The sequence below is a fragment of the Rhododendron vialii genome, chromosome 4a (assembly GCF_030253575.1).
Source record: "Rhododendron vialii isolate Sample 1 chromosome 4a, ASM3025357v1".
Classification (NCBI taxonomy): Eukaryota; Viridiplantae; Streptophyta; class Magnoliopsida; order Ericales; family Ericaceae; genus Rhododendron; species Rhododendron vialii.
Window position 1 is genome coordinate 9073381 of NC_080560.1, and position 15224 is coordinate 9088604.

A 15224-nucleotide genomic window follows, 5' to 3' on the forward strand; every position below is an offset into this window, starting at 1 on the left:
GCTGCCGATATCTGATTTTCCCACGGACAGAAAAAGGCCGCCGACTGCTGCAATCGTGAGGATTGTTCCGATTTTATTTTACAGCTTTAGAATACGGTGTTTTTCTTCATAGCTCTTTTCTTTTTAAGTTCTTAAAATTTTATTTAAGTATTTACAGTTCGGTAACTTATATTGATTTATGTTCTTCATTAAAGTTATTCGTTTATTTTTGTTTGGTTTGAATTTTTTGTTTATTTTTCATCTCGCGCAGTAGAAGTATGTTTCAAGTTAGGGTTTCTTGTGTTTCTTGGTTGATGCATAGTGAGTAGTCGTTTAGGTAGGGTCGCAGGGTGATTAGCACGCTGTGATTAGTTCGGGCACTGCTTCTGTTTTCAAACAATGAAAAAGATGATTTTAGATTGGAAAAAAATACTTCCCGCGGACGAACCCAAGCATTGTCGGAGCCCATGTGAACGGGAGAATGGGGGTCCAAAACTCATTCTCAGCTGCGCATGGGTAAACGGCGACCATAGGATCTCGCATCTTGCGGGGTATCTTTTTCAATCTAAAGTTGAACGTTTTTAAGAATACCGAATGTAGCAGATTAATCCGGACTGGTTACGAGTGCTATGAACCCTACGACCGTACCTCCTTTTAATTATTTGAAAAGTTCAATAAATTTCTAGGTTTTAGTTAATCTCTCAATCAAAACGACAAAGGGGGGCTACCTAAGAGCCCGTTTGAATAAGTAACAACCCGAGTTTTTAAGTTAGCACACATTACCGTCTCTGTGGATTCGACTCCGAACTTACCGGATATTATGCTACGTCGGTTTCCGCCCTACGCTTGGGGCAACCCATTAAATTAGGACTAGAAATCGTCAAGTATTTTTGGCGCCGTTGCCGGGGATTGTTAACGGGGGCTGCCATCATATCATATATTCCCACGGCAGAAAGGAGAAAGGGGGCTGCCATCGGGACTGTTTTTCCACGCAAAAACGGAGAACGCATAACTGTGACAACAGAACGAGACCACGGTGGCAGCAGAAGAAGCAACACGACAGAAGAAGGATTCAAGCTTTGCGGTTTAATCTTTTACTGTTATTATTTCAATGGAGTTTATGTGTTTCATGATTATTTATTCTAACTCTATGAGCGGCTAAATCTACTCGACTAGGGTAACGAGGATGTCTCTCCAAATAGTGTAGTTGTTAGATTTCTAGGGTTCTATATTCAACTTGATTGTATGACTTGATCGATTCATAACTTTTTATGAAGTTTTATATTTTTCCAATAGTCGAATGTGTTTGTATCCATGGTTTCAAGCACTGTCATGCAATGATTTTGAATGTTTCGAGATAGGCTTTGAGATAGTTTATACAACGTGAGACGGATCGTGCCGTCGTTAAATCCAATGAGACGATCCGTGCCGTGTTGAGATAACCTATACGGAGTACGAATCTTGATTATATTTTTGGGGATTATCGATAGGAATTGCTACTCTACGGTGATCTGGTTGAATGTTGAATGTGAACCCTAGGTTTCGAAATAATTGTGTTACAAGGGGAGACTGAATCGGAAACCCTAGTCCCTTCTCTCATCAGTTTACAACTCCTTTAATTTGCATTCTAGTTTAATTTTAGGTTAATCAAATCCAAATCAAAATCCAATTTTCTTTTAGTTTCATAATTAAATTAGAAATTAATTGAAATTACTGCAACTTAGCTTTTTACTCTCCGTGGACGATCTCGGACTTAACTGCTATTCTTCGGGATAATTGTTAATTCCCTGTTTTATAAATTATATTTTTGGTGCGAAAACGACAGACCAATTCGGCCACAGTGTGCTAATCACCCCGCGACCCTACCCCGACGACTACTCACTAATCATTGCATAAAAAAAAAAAGAAACCTTAAATTGAAACATGCTTCTATTGCTCAGAATATAAAATAAATACAAGATTTAAGTTAAACAAGAACCAACGAACAACTTTGATAAAAAACAAAAATCAATACGAGTTATCGGAGTGCGAACAATTAAACAAAACTTCAAATAACATGAAAGGAAGAAAGCTGAAAGAAAACTAAACAATAATCAAACCAAAAATCGTGATGGCAGCCCCGTCCGTCGGATTCCGTTTCGTCCCCCAGATCTGCCTCCTTGTTCTGGTGAATCAATCCTTTGTTATATATACGGCCGAAAACCCTTGTACTTTTTAATTCTAATAATTCCCAGCCGTGGGCCACGCACGCTTCTACTTGCCGACCTAATTTCCAATTGAATTGCAAGTTATTATCCTCTGTAGTTATGCCCGTGGACTATCTTGACTCTGTATTCACCTTCAAACGGACCAGCCTCAATCACCATATAATATTTAAATTTTGCGCTTTTTGCATCAAATTCTTCAAATACCTACATTACACAAATTAAGCATTAAGCTCCGAATAATAATATAAATGAGACTTAACAAAGATAAATTAGGGGCGCTAATGTGAACATTTACGCTCCTATCAGGCCCACAACGCAAGGTGTAATAATGCGAAAACCCAGATGGAAAGAATTCACTGTAACGCAAGGGGTGGTAATACGGTTGAATGTCTCGCATGATGAAGGAAGTTATGATTGGTTATAAAAGTTCGTGTTGTGTTTGTTGCTTGAGATGGTAACTGTCGAACAAAGGAATAAATGATCGATTTTTATCAAAGTTTTGAAAAGAAAGGAATTTAGTTTTGAAAAAAGGATTTGTATGAAAAATCCTTCGGTATTCCTAAACGAATCAACGGTTCCGGTATTTGGGCACAAATCAACGGATTCCAGTATTCAAGCGAATCAACGGAGCTTGACTTGTGAAGGTCGAGAGTTTTCTCAAAGTTATTTTGGCAACAAAAAGGAAACGTTTTCCTTTTATAGAAGAGGCTTGATGGTAAAAGGTAAGAAATGAGGAAAATAAAGGTAGCAGTCATTCAAGAAATCTTAAAATGATTTGAGAAAACGGTATTGGGTTGATTAGATTGATTTGTGCTTAAAGCTGCTCCTAGTTGTTGTACGAATGGCAAGGGATATCCATAAGACGTATTGAATTCCTTAGTCGCTGTTTATTGGTTCATTGTGCCTTTTGTATCTTCGATCGTCCATTGGAAATCATTCATTCTTGTGGCATGTTTCATCGCATTTACATATAGCTTGGGTATAGAATTCTCTACTGGGCTAGTGTAGCTCAACCTATCATTTTCAGGTATATCTCAAGGATTCTGACGCGGAGTGCATGGTGTGCATGCTTGACTTCATATCTTTTGAAAGCCATCCTGAGAAGTGATTCTATGATCTTTTGAAATGATTAAATTGTAAATTCATTTGAAGTTTTTATTTATTTATTTCAAATATTATGTAACCTCTAAATTTATTGTCTTTAACTAACTATGGAGTTTGGGCCGTAGTGCCAATGTTGTAAATCTTTAAACTTAGAAACCTAGTTTGTAAATCATTATTTGGAATTTTCTCTTTTGGGTATTATCTGTACTGTGTGAGGATCATTTATTGAAATAGATTATTTATTTATGTTAAAAATCGAGGGCGTGACAGTGAAAGCTGGCGGAACATCGCTCTCTTTTGCCTTTTCCTTCTCTTCTTCTGTAGGAGCCGGCTTGGGAGATTCCCCAACTGATAATGTCGGCTTTGATGGTGCAGGAAAAGGTAGCAAGATTGGCGCGACCGGCGGCTCCATTTGAGCATTATCAACCATCTTCCCACTTCTCAACGATATTATGGCCGTTGCTTGCTCGGGAAAAATCACCGAAGAGCTTTGCACAAAGTGCTGGCCTTAACGGTTTGGTTGAGGTTGAGTAGGTAGTTTGCCTTTCTTTTGTTGCAGTACCCCGATAGCCGTAGTTAATTTATCCACTTGATTACGGATGTCGTTCATAGCTTGAGCAGTTTGCTCGTTGGTGGTAGTTTGCATCTGACAAAAAGCATTCATAGTATCCTCCAAAGAACGACGCGGAAGTGGTGCTTGATGTTGTGGAAACTGATTTTGCCCTTGGAATTAGCCCGATGGTATGAATCCTGACGGGCCTTGGATTGCAGGAAAACGGGGTGGACCTTGAAGTTGAGGTTGCCTCCATGTTTGGTTCTGAGGGGGCGGAGGAGCTTGAGAAGTTAACGAATTTCCCATTTCATTTTGATTACTCCAACGGAAAGCCGGATTAGACCGCAACCCCGGATTATAAGTGTTGGAGTATGGATCCCATCGTTGTTTCAGTGCATATACTTCTTCGGGGAGTTGATTATAGTGTTGTCGGAGGGTGGGGATGGAATGACAGTTGTCGGTCGAATGACCCGTAGTCTCACAAATGACGCACACTTCCTCCACTTGTCGAACCTCCTTTACTTCTTTAACCTAGGTCGAGTCTAATTTCATCTTGTCCAACTTTAGTGATAATTCATCCAACCTTGTCTCAAGTTCATTATGCTCGCTTACCGAAAACTTGCCAGAACCGCCCAGACCTTGATTTCTCATTGCTTGATTGCCCGGATCAATGTATTGCCAAGTTTGGGCCCTTTCTGCCAAGGCGTCCAAGAATTCCCATGCGGCATCGGGATCTTTCCCCATGAAATCTCCACTCCCCATAGTATCAAGAAGCTATTGGAATCCCTATCACAACCCAGATAGAAATAGTTGATCACTTGGTACATGGGAAAATTATGGTGTGGAACAGCGGTAAGTAGATCCTTATATCACTCCCAAAACTTATAAAAGACCTCCCCCTCCTTCTGCTTAAAGTTCTAAATTTGGTTCATGAGAAGCTTAGTTCGGCTAACGGGAAAGAACTTTGTGGTGAACACGTCTTGCACTTCCCCCCATGTGAGCAAAGATTGGGGCTTCAAAGAATGGAACCACTGCTTAGCCTTGTCTTTGAGCAAGAAGGGAAATAACTTCAGGCGAGCTTGATCTAGCTGTCCCGGCCCGGTCACGAAGGTGTTAACGATAGTCTCGAATTCCCGAATGTGAGCATAGGGATCCTCCAATTCACGCCCCCGAAACTCTGGTATAACTCGATGATACTCTGGCTTGAAAGCAAATGCATTGGCGGCAGTGCAAGTGGGAATGGCTATGGGGGAGACATGTGGACCTCTTTCTGGCGTTAAATAATCGCGCAAATTGGCCTTAATGGAGGTGATAACTCACGAGATACAGATCGATGTAGCCGATTCGATAAAGGGCTACGATAGATATTGAGCATACAACCTGCACAGTCCAATTAAGCAGACTAGAGGGGCTATGCCGCCGCCTCGTTCTCAAACAGTCCCGTGGGGTTATGCCACCACCACGGTTATATAAGCAATAATAAATAGAAAGTAAAAAGGTAATTGATGTTCGATTAGCTTCGTTAAACCTCAAGTCGAATTGGTGGCCCAATTAGAGGTATCCGCTAAGTCGAGTTCCAAGTATACAAAGGAAAAATAAACGGAGTACTTACAATGGTTTGTCGATCCTCCAAATAAGCTAGATAAAGAAATCCCCGGCAACGGCACCAAAAATGCTTAGCCTTCAAACCTCGCCTTCAAATAAGGTTGAGAAAAACCCCAAGCGTAGGGCTAGGTCGTCGGTAGCATAATAAACCGGTAAGACCGGGATCGTACCACGGGGAATTCGCAAGATAGCTTAATCGGATTGTAGGTTTTAAATGGTAGAATGCAGCGTTCAAGACAGCCAACTTGGTGATGCTTTGAAACGGTGAAAATTGCCAAGGCAAAAGACTAGGAAAATGCTTAATAAACTAAAAGAGGCAAGTCTAGGGATCGTCTAACCCTTGACTTAAGCCGATACCGGTTCTCGATTATAACTCAGGCGAGAGTCACGACCGCGTGCTCACGCCCGGAGAATTCAACTTTAATGACTTCGTTTAACGAAAGATGTGATTAAACGGAGATGAACCAACTTATTTTTAATATTTGTCGAACACATAGGAGGCCACGAGCCCTCGGTAAGTTTTTTGCCAAGACTGTTTGGCTAAACATCTTACCATGGAGTTAACACCCTTTGTTTTGACCGAAGATGTAAGTTAAGCTCTTTTCCGAAAATTATGATTTTAAGCTCAAGGACTTGAGAACCAAGTAACCACCTAAGTACTCGGGAAAGATTACCCCGAGACTTGGCCTATCGACTACTCACACATAGTTAAAGCATAAAAGAAAGCATAAAAACGAGACATGATTTTTAACCGATAAAAACGAAAACAAACTTGATATTATAAAGGATCCAAGTCGTACGAACAACTTTAATTAACGAGAAATTAACTAACGAGAACAAACTTACTTGAGTTCTATGGAAATTACTCTTGAAAAGCTTAAAAGAACATTAATGGAGGAAAAACTAAAGTTAATAATGTGCTAGCTACCAAGAGAGAGAGATGAAGCCCCTATTTATACACAATGGGTTTCTCTCTCATCAAATATCTAAGAAACATACTATTAAAGACAAGTATTCCATAAAATGGAAAGTCCAAAAAGTAACAAAATATCTGGTCGAGAGCTCCCCGTATCAATACAGATTATGCAAAGTATCGATACCACATCGCTAAGCTGAAGAGACCAATTTCCCCGTAACGCTCCCGTATCGATACGGTTTATGGCCGTATTGATACGGAACTCTCTGCCAGCCCAATTAATCAACGCGTATCGATACGGCCCTTAATCCGTATCGATACGCAGAGCTTCTCTTTAGAAAGGAAAGCTTGCCTCCAGAACTTGACACCCGATGACCACTAGCTTGCCCAACGCTTCTCGCCTTCGTTCTTTGGTCACTTTGGCACAAGTTCCACCGGGCAATGATACTTGAACTAATTTGGGGATTGGCTGTGCAATCAAAATACGCCTTTTAAGGGCATTTTGCCTGAAACACTTAACAAACTACCTTACGAGCAATATTAAATAAAAGCGACAAATAATAACTAAAAACACTTCTAACTAACGGACTTAAGCACCACGATCAAGCAATCTTAGGTGCTTATCAAGACGGAGGGAGTATCATTTTTCATTGGTTTAATATGATGTTTTGGATTTTAATAGAAACGGAGACCTCTAGTGACGATTTGAGCCGTCCATCTCTGTAAGTAGTTGTTTAAATTCTAAAATGTATACTATAGGTAGGATAAGTTAGAAAAAGTGAACCATTAAAAAGAACAATACTATAGTAATCATGTCAGAGTATCACATTTTGAGTATCATATGAGATGTCACTATTGCATTTGTAGAATATGCTCCTTTACATGACAAATAAGGCACATTCAACTAACATAGTGGTCCAAAAGTAATCATAGAAGTTCAAACAACAAGGTATAGAAAGACCGGAATATCATATAGTTACATAGTCTCTAAGATTTGAATTTCAGTCAAATGCATGAGAGTACATGGTATAGATTACTAGTCTGTCAATCCACTGTAGTTGGAGAAGATGACGGAATGAGTTTTTTTTTTTGCTTTTATTTTTTCCATGGAAAATTCGTTGCACGAACGTATTTCACAAAATAATATATCCGTACCCTTGAAAGCAACAAATCAATGGGACCTAAACTAATGGAAGGAGACTAGTCAATGGGCTTTGAAAGTGAAGGCCTGTGAAGGGTATGATGAATATGGAGTCTGTTGGCTCAATATCTTCATAATTACACCACCAAAAAAAATATAATTGGAGTAAATTTTTTGAAATGCAGGGATGAAAACCTAGGTGGTAAATGGTACTTAGTAGATTTTTAGGCAAAATTGTTGATATCTTTTGTTGTCAAAAAATGACAACAAGGCATATTTTATTTCAAATTTAGCATCAACTTTGGCATTATTGAATGTCCTATATCATTCAAGCCAAGTGTCCTGCATGAAAAAATGAGAAAGGTTTAACTCAATTATCTGAATTTGAGATCGTAAAAATGACAACAAATCATTGCAACAGCATGATAAGTGCCAAAATATACATATTTTGACTATCCAATCTATATTTATTAGTCTTTTATATTTGTTAACTGATTTTTATTATGTATTTTTATGTTTATATGTTGCTCGAGCCCGTTGTCCGAGACTTTGGATAAAAAGAAGATTTTAAAGAAGTTTGGAGTTCAAATGCGAAATGATTCAAAATTGAATGATTCATTTATTATTGCATGAAATCTAAAGGGCTTTTGTGTGATTAAAGTCTTCAATACCGATATAAACAATGTAACCTACTGGTGAAAATGGGCTGCCGTGGAAAAGAATAAAATGGGATTTCCCACGGACAGAAAAAGGCGGTCGACTGCTGCCATTGTGAGGATTGTTTTGATTTTATTTTACAGCTTTAGAGTACAGTGTTATTCTTCAGAGCTCTTTTCTTTTTAAGTTTTTAGAATTTATTCAAGTATTTACAGTTCGGTAACTCGTATTGATTTCTGTTCTTCATTAAAGTTATTCGATTGTTTTTGTTAATTTAGTTTGAATCTCTTGTTTATTTTTCGTATCGAGTAATAGAAGCATGTTTCAAATTAGGGTTTCTTCTATTTTTTGTGCAATGATTAGTGAGTAGTCGTTTAGGTGAGGTCGCAGGGTAATTAGCACGCCGTGACTAGTTCGGACACTGCTCCTATTTTCAAATAATGAAAAAGACAATTTTAGATTGAAAAAATACTTCCCGGGACGAACCCGGACATCGTCAAAGCCCATGTGAACGAGGGAATGCGATTCAAAACTCATTCTCCACTGCGCATGGGTAAACGGCGACTAGATGGTCTCGCATCTTGCGGGGTATCTTTCTCAATCTAAAGTTGAACGTTTTTAAGAATACCGAGTGGAGAAGATTAATCCGAACTGGTTACGAGTGCTATGAATCTTACGACCGTACCTTTCTTTTAATTTCTAGGTTTTAGTTAATCTCAATCGAACGACAAAGGGTGGCTACCTAAGAGCTCGTTTAAATTATAATAACCCGAGTTTTTAATCAGCACACATCACCGTCTCTGTGGATTCGACTCCGGACTTACTGGATATTATGCTACATCGGTCTCTGCTCTACGCTTGGGACAACCCATTATTTTAGGATTAGGAAATCGTCAAGCATTTTTTGCGCCGTTGCCTGGGACGATAACGTGTGTTAAGAATTCAGGTAGTTTTTTTTTTTCTTCTTAGTTCTTTATTTTTTTATTGTTAAAAAGAAAAAAAAATGACCCTTTTTGCAAGGTGCTATGGAAGTTATGCAAATCAATTTGATTGTTTAGTGTCACTTCCTATATTTTATGGTTTGGCCTCAGAAAATCCTTTTTCGCATATTCATGACCTTGAGAAAGTTTTTGCTAGCTATGAAGTGGCACTTTTACAAGTATTCCCATCATCTTTACGTGATAGTGCTCAAGATTGGTTTAATTTTAGCTTCTTCTTTTTTGCTTTTTTTTTTTCCATAAAAAATTCATTGCACGAACGTGTTTATTTCAAATAATACGTAACCTTAGCCACTTCACTGTAGTTGGAGAAGACGACGGAATGAGATTTTTCTTTTGGCTTCTCTTTTTTTTTCCAAAAAAAATTCGTTGCACGAACGTGTTTCACAAATAATACGTAACCTTAGCCACTTCACTGTAGTTGGAGAAGCCGACGGAATGAGATTTTTCTTTTAGCTTCTTTTTTTTTTGCTTTTTGTTTCCATAAAAAATTCGTTGCACAAACATGTTTCACAAATAATACGTAACCTTAGCCACTTCACTGTAGTTGGAGAAGATGATGGAATGAGATTTTTCATTAAGCTTCTTTTTTTTTTGTTTTTTTTTTTCCATAAAAATTTCGTTGCACGAATGTGTTTCACAAATAATACGTAACCTTAGCCACTTCACTGTAGTTCGAGAAGATGACGGAATGAGATTTTTCTTTTAGCTTCTTTTTTTTTGGCTATTTGTTTCCATAAAAAATTCGTTGCACGAACGTGTTACACAAATAATACGTAACCTTAGCCACTTCACTGTAGTTGGCGAAGATGAAGGAATGAGATTTTTCATTAAGCTTCTATTTTTTTTGCTATTTTTTTTCCATAAAAAATTCGTTGCACGGATGTGTTTCACAAATAATACGTAACCTTAGCCACTTCACTGTAGTAGGAGAAGATGACGGAATGAGATTTTTCTTTTAGCTTCTTTTTTTTTTTCTTTTCTTTTTCCATAAAAAATTCGTTGCACGAACATGTTTCACAAATAATACGTAACCTTAGCCACTTCACTGTAGTTGGACAAGATGACAGAATGAGATTTTTCTTTTAGCTTCTTTTTTTCCATAAAAAATTCGTTGCACGAACATGTTTCACAAATAATACATAACCTTAGCCACTTCACTGTAGATTCTTATCTTTTTCTTACTTCGTCTTTTATACTTCTACCCTTTGTTCTCTCTCACTAGCGAGATTTTTCTTTCTGCATTCTTTTTTTTTGCTTTTTTTTTCCATGGAAAATTCGTTGCCCGAACTTACTTCACAAAATAATCCATGACCTTGAAAGCAACAAACCAATGGGACCTAAACTAATAGAAGGAGATTAGTCATCGAGCTTTGAAAGTGAAGGTTTGTGAAGGGTGTGATGAATATGGATTCTGTTGGCTCAATATCTTTATAATTACACCACCGAAAAAAATATAGTTGGGGTAAATTTTTGGAAATGCAGGCATGAAAAACTAGATGGTAAATGGTACTTCGTAGATTTTTAGGCAAAATTGTTGATATCTTTTATTGTCAAAAAATGACGACAAGGCATATTTTATTTCAAATTTAGCATCAACTTTGGCATTATCGGATGTCCTATATCATTCAAGCCAAGTGCTCTGCGTGAAAAAATGAGAAAGGTTTAACTCAATTATTTGAATTTGAGATAGTAAAAATGACAACAAATCGTTGCAACAGCATTACTTTTTTAAATCTTTGTGCTTTGCAGAATGTCAAAGGATGGCTATAGCATATTCATTTTGGCATGATCGTGGAGCGGTTGAACTTGTTATAAAGAGGAGCTAAACAAAGTAAAATACTTTTACTCTCCCCCATTTAATCCTTCACTCTATTCTATCTTATTTAGTACTTTTGCTTTGAGAATTGTGTCATATAGAGTTTTAATTTATACCGCAAAATTATCTTCAACAGATAGTTAGATTGGATGCCAAATATCTTGGAACCCTTCAAACACTTCAACAAAAATGAACTCCGTGAGGTCCCATTAATTTGTTGTGGTTGGGGTTCAGGTTGGGCGTTTTGCTTTTGAGATTCCTAGTAGCGTTCTTGTTTCGTGTTTCAGTTTGTGTTGGGTTTTCTGTGTTGGTGGTTGCATTTTTTCTTCATAGGCTTTTTGGTTTTGAGGTGCTGGTTTAGGAGGTTCGGCTTGGGTGGTTTTTTTTTTATAGGGCCTTTGCTTTTTGTTGACGTCTTGCCTTCCTGATTTTTTCCTCTGGGTCTCGGATAACGCTAGTCATTGTGTCCTTGGTCCGTTCAATCTTCATATCTCTTTTTTAAAGATTAATAAATTCCTTTTGCCGAACAAAAAAAAAAAAAAGAACTCCGTGAAAATACATAACTCCAATCTGGTAATCAATTTAAGTGCCATAATAGTTGGAATCCAAGAGTGTCTAACAACTAAAACTGGCAGAATTAAGTGGGTAAGTTCCACATAACCAAAAACAGTCAAAATAGTTCAAACCACAAGGTATAGAAAGACCAGAATATCATATAGTAAACTATATACTTTCTAAAATTTGAACTTCAGTCAAATGCATGAGAGTAAATGGTATAGATTACTGGCCAACCACTTCACTGTAGTTGGAGAAGACGACAGAATAAGATTTTTCTTTTAGCTTCTTTTTTTTTAGCTTTTTTTTTTCCATAAAAAATTCGTTGCACGAATGTGTTTTTTTCAAATAATACGTAACCTTAGCCACTTCACTCTAGTTGGAAAAGACGACGGAATGAGATTTTTCTTTTAGCTTCTTTTTTTTTTTTTTTTTGCTTTTTTTTCATAAAAAATTCGTTGCACGAACATGTTTCACAAATAATACGTAACCTTAGCCACTTCACTGTAGTTGGAGAAGACGACAGAATGAGATTTTTGTTTTAGCTTCTTTTTTTTTTGCTTTTTGTTTCCATAAAAAATTCGTTGCACGAACGTGTTTCACAAATAATACGTAACCTTAGCCACTTCACTGTAGTTGGAGAAGATGATGGAATGAGATTTTTCATTAAGCTTCTTTTTTTTTTTTGCTTTTTTTTTCCATAAAAAATTCGTTGCACGAATGTGTTTCACAAATAATACATAACCTTAGCCACTTCACTGTAGTTGGAGAAGATGACGGAATGAGATTTTTCTTTTAGCTTCTTTTTTTTTTTTTTGTTGCATGAACGTGTTTCACAAATAATACGTAACCTTAGCCACTTCACTGTAGTTGGACAAGATGACAGAATGAGATTTTTCTTTTAGCTTCTTTTTTTTTTCCATAAAAAGTTCGTTGCACGAACATGTTTCACAAATAATACATAACCTTAGCCACTTCACTGTAGATTCTTATCTTTTTCCTACTTCGTCTTTTATACTTCTACCCTTTGTTCTCTCACCAGCGAGATTTTTCTTTTTGCATTTTTTTTTTTTGCTTTTTTTTTTCCATGGAAAATTCGTTGCACGAACGTACTCCACAAAATAATCCGTGACCTTGAAAGCAACAAATAAATGGGGCCTAAACTAATGGAAGGAGACTAGTCAATGAGCTTTGAAAGTGAAGGCCTGTGAAGGGTGTGATGAATATGGATTCTGTTGGCTCAATATCTTTATAATTACACCACCGAAAAAAATATAGTTGGAGTAAATTTTTGGAAATGCAGGGATGAAAAACTAGGTGGTAAATGGTACTTAGTAGTGCGGATAAAAAAAAAAAAAAATGGTACTTAGTAGATTTTTAGGCAAAATTGTTGATATCTTTTGTTGTCAAAAAATGATGACAAGGCATATTTTATTTCAAATTTAGCATCAACTTTGGCATTACCAAATGTCCTATATCATTCAAGCCAAGTGCTCTGCATGAAAAAATGAGAAAGGTTTAACTCAATTATTTGAATTTGAGATCGGAAAAATGACAACAAATTGTTGCAACAGCATTACTTTTTAAAATCTTTGTGCTTTGCAGAAAGTCAATGGATGGCTATAGCAAATTCATTTTGGCACGAGCATGGAGCGGATGAAATTGTTATAAAGAGGAGCTAAACAAAGAAAAATAGTTTTACTCTCCCCCTTCAATCCTTCACTCTATTCTATCTTATTTAGTACTTTTGCTTTGAGAATTGCGTCATGTAGAGTTTTAATTTATACCGCAAAATTAACTTCAGATAGTTAGATTGGATGCCAAAAATCTTGGAACCCTCCAAACAATTCAACAAAAATGAACTCCGTGAGGTCCCATTAATCTGTTGTGGTTTGGGTTCGGGTTGGGCGTTTTGCTTTTGAGATTCCTAGTAGCGTTCTTGTTTCGTGTTTCGGTTTGTGTTGGGTTTTTTGTGTTGGAGGATGCATTTTTTTGTCATAGGCTTTTTGGTTTTGAGGTGCTGGTTTAGGAGGTTCGGCGTTGGTGGTTTTTTTTTTATAGGGTCTTTGCTTTTTGTTGGCGCCTTGCCTTTCTGATTTTTTCCTTTGGGTGTGCGGTGATGCTAGTCGTTGTGTCCTTGGTTCGTTTAATCATTGCATCGGTTTTTTCAAAGATTAATAAATTCCTTTTTCCGAGGAAAAAAAAAGAACTCCGTGAAAGTAAATAACTCCAATCTGGTACTCAATTTAAGTGCCATAATAGTAGGAATCCAAGAGCGTCTAACAACTAAAACTGGCGAAAATAAGTGGGTAAGTTCCACATAACCAAAAATATTCAAAAAATTCAAACCACAAAGTATAGAAATATCGGAATATCATATAGTTAATTACATACTCTCTAAGATTTAAACTTCAGTCAAATGCATGAGAGTACATGGTATTGGCCAGCCACTTCAGTGTAGTTGCAGAAGATGACGGAATGAGATTTTTCTTTTTTTTCCATGAAAAATTCATTGCACTAATGTGTTTCGCAAAGTAATACGTAACCTTAGCCACTTTACTGTAGTTGGAGAAGATGACGGAATGAGATTTTTCTTTTTGCATCTTTTTTTTCTGCTTTTTTTTTTCCATGGAAAATTCCTTGCACGAACGTGTTTCACGTTGTACGAATGTGTTTCAGAAAATAATACGTAGCCTTGAAAGCAACAAATTAATGGACCCTTGTCAAAAAAACAAAAAAAAAATTATTGGGACCTAAACTAATGGAAGAAGACTAGTCAATGGGCGTGGAAAGTGAAGGCCTGTGAAGGGTGTGATGAATATGGAGTCTGTTGGCTCAATATCTTCATAATTACACCACCAAAAGAAATATAATTGGAGTAAAATTTTTGGAAATGCAGGGATGAAAAACTTGGTGGTAAATGGTACTTAGTAGATTTTTGGAAATGCAGGGATGAAAAACTAGGTGGTAAATGGTACTACTTAGTAGACTTTTAGGCAAAATTGTTGATATCTTTTGTTTTCAAAAAATGACAAAAAGGCATATTTTGTTTCAAATTTAGCATCAACTTTGGCATTATCGAATGTCCTATATCATTCAAGCCAAGTGCTCTGCATGAAAAAATGAGAAAGGTTTAACTCAATTATCTGAATTTAAATGACAACAAATCGTTGCAATAGCATTACTTTTTTAAATCTTTGTGCTTTGTGGAAAGTCAAAGGATGGCTATAGCAAATCATTTTGGCACGAGCGTTGAGCAGATGAACTTGTTATAAAGAGGAGCTAAACAAAGAAAAATAGTTTTACTCTCCCCCATATAATCCTTCACTCTATTCTATCTTATTTAGTACTTTTGCTTTGAGAATTGCGTCATGTAGAGTTTTATACCCCAAAATTAACTTCAACAGATAGCTAGATTGGATGTCAAAAATCTTGTAACCCTCCAAACACTTCAACAAAAATGAACTCCGTGAAGTGTTTTTGGATGGTATCCGTTTGTTAAAATCAAGGGCGGACCTATGTGTGGGCAAAGGGGGTCCATTGACCCCACTGAGTTGCAAAACTCCCAGTAATATACATTTGTTCTCTGGACATTTTCATGGTTTTGCCCCATGTGTGTTATATCTTGGGGTTTTTGCCCTGAAGATAATTTTAATTGCCCCATAGATTTAATACTCTTCGGTTTTTGCC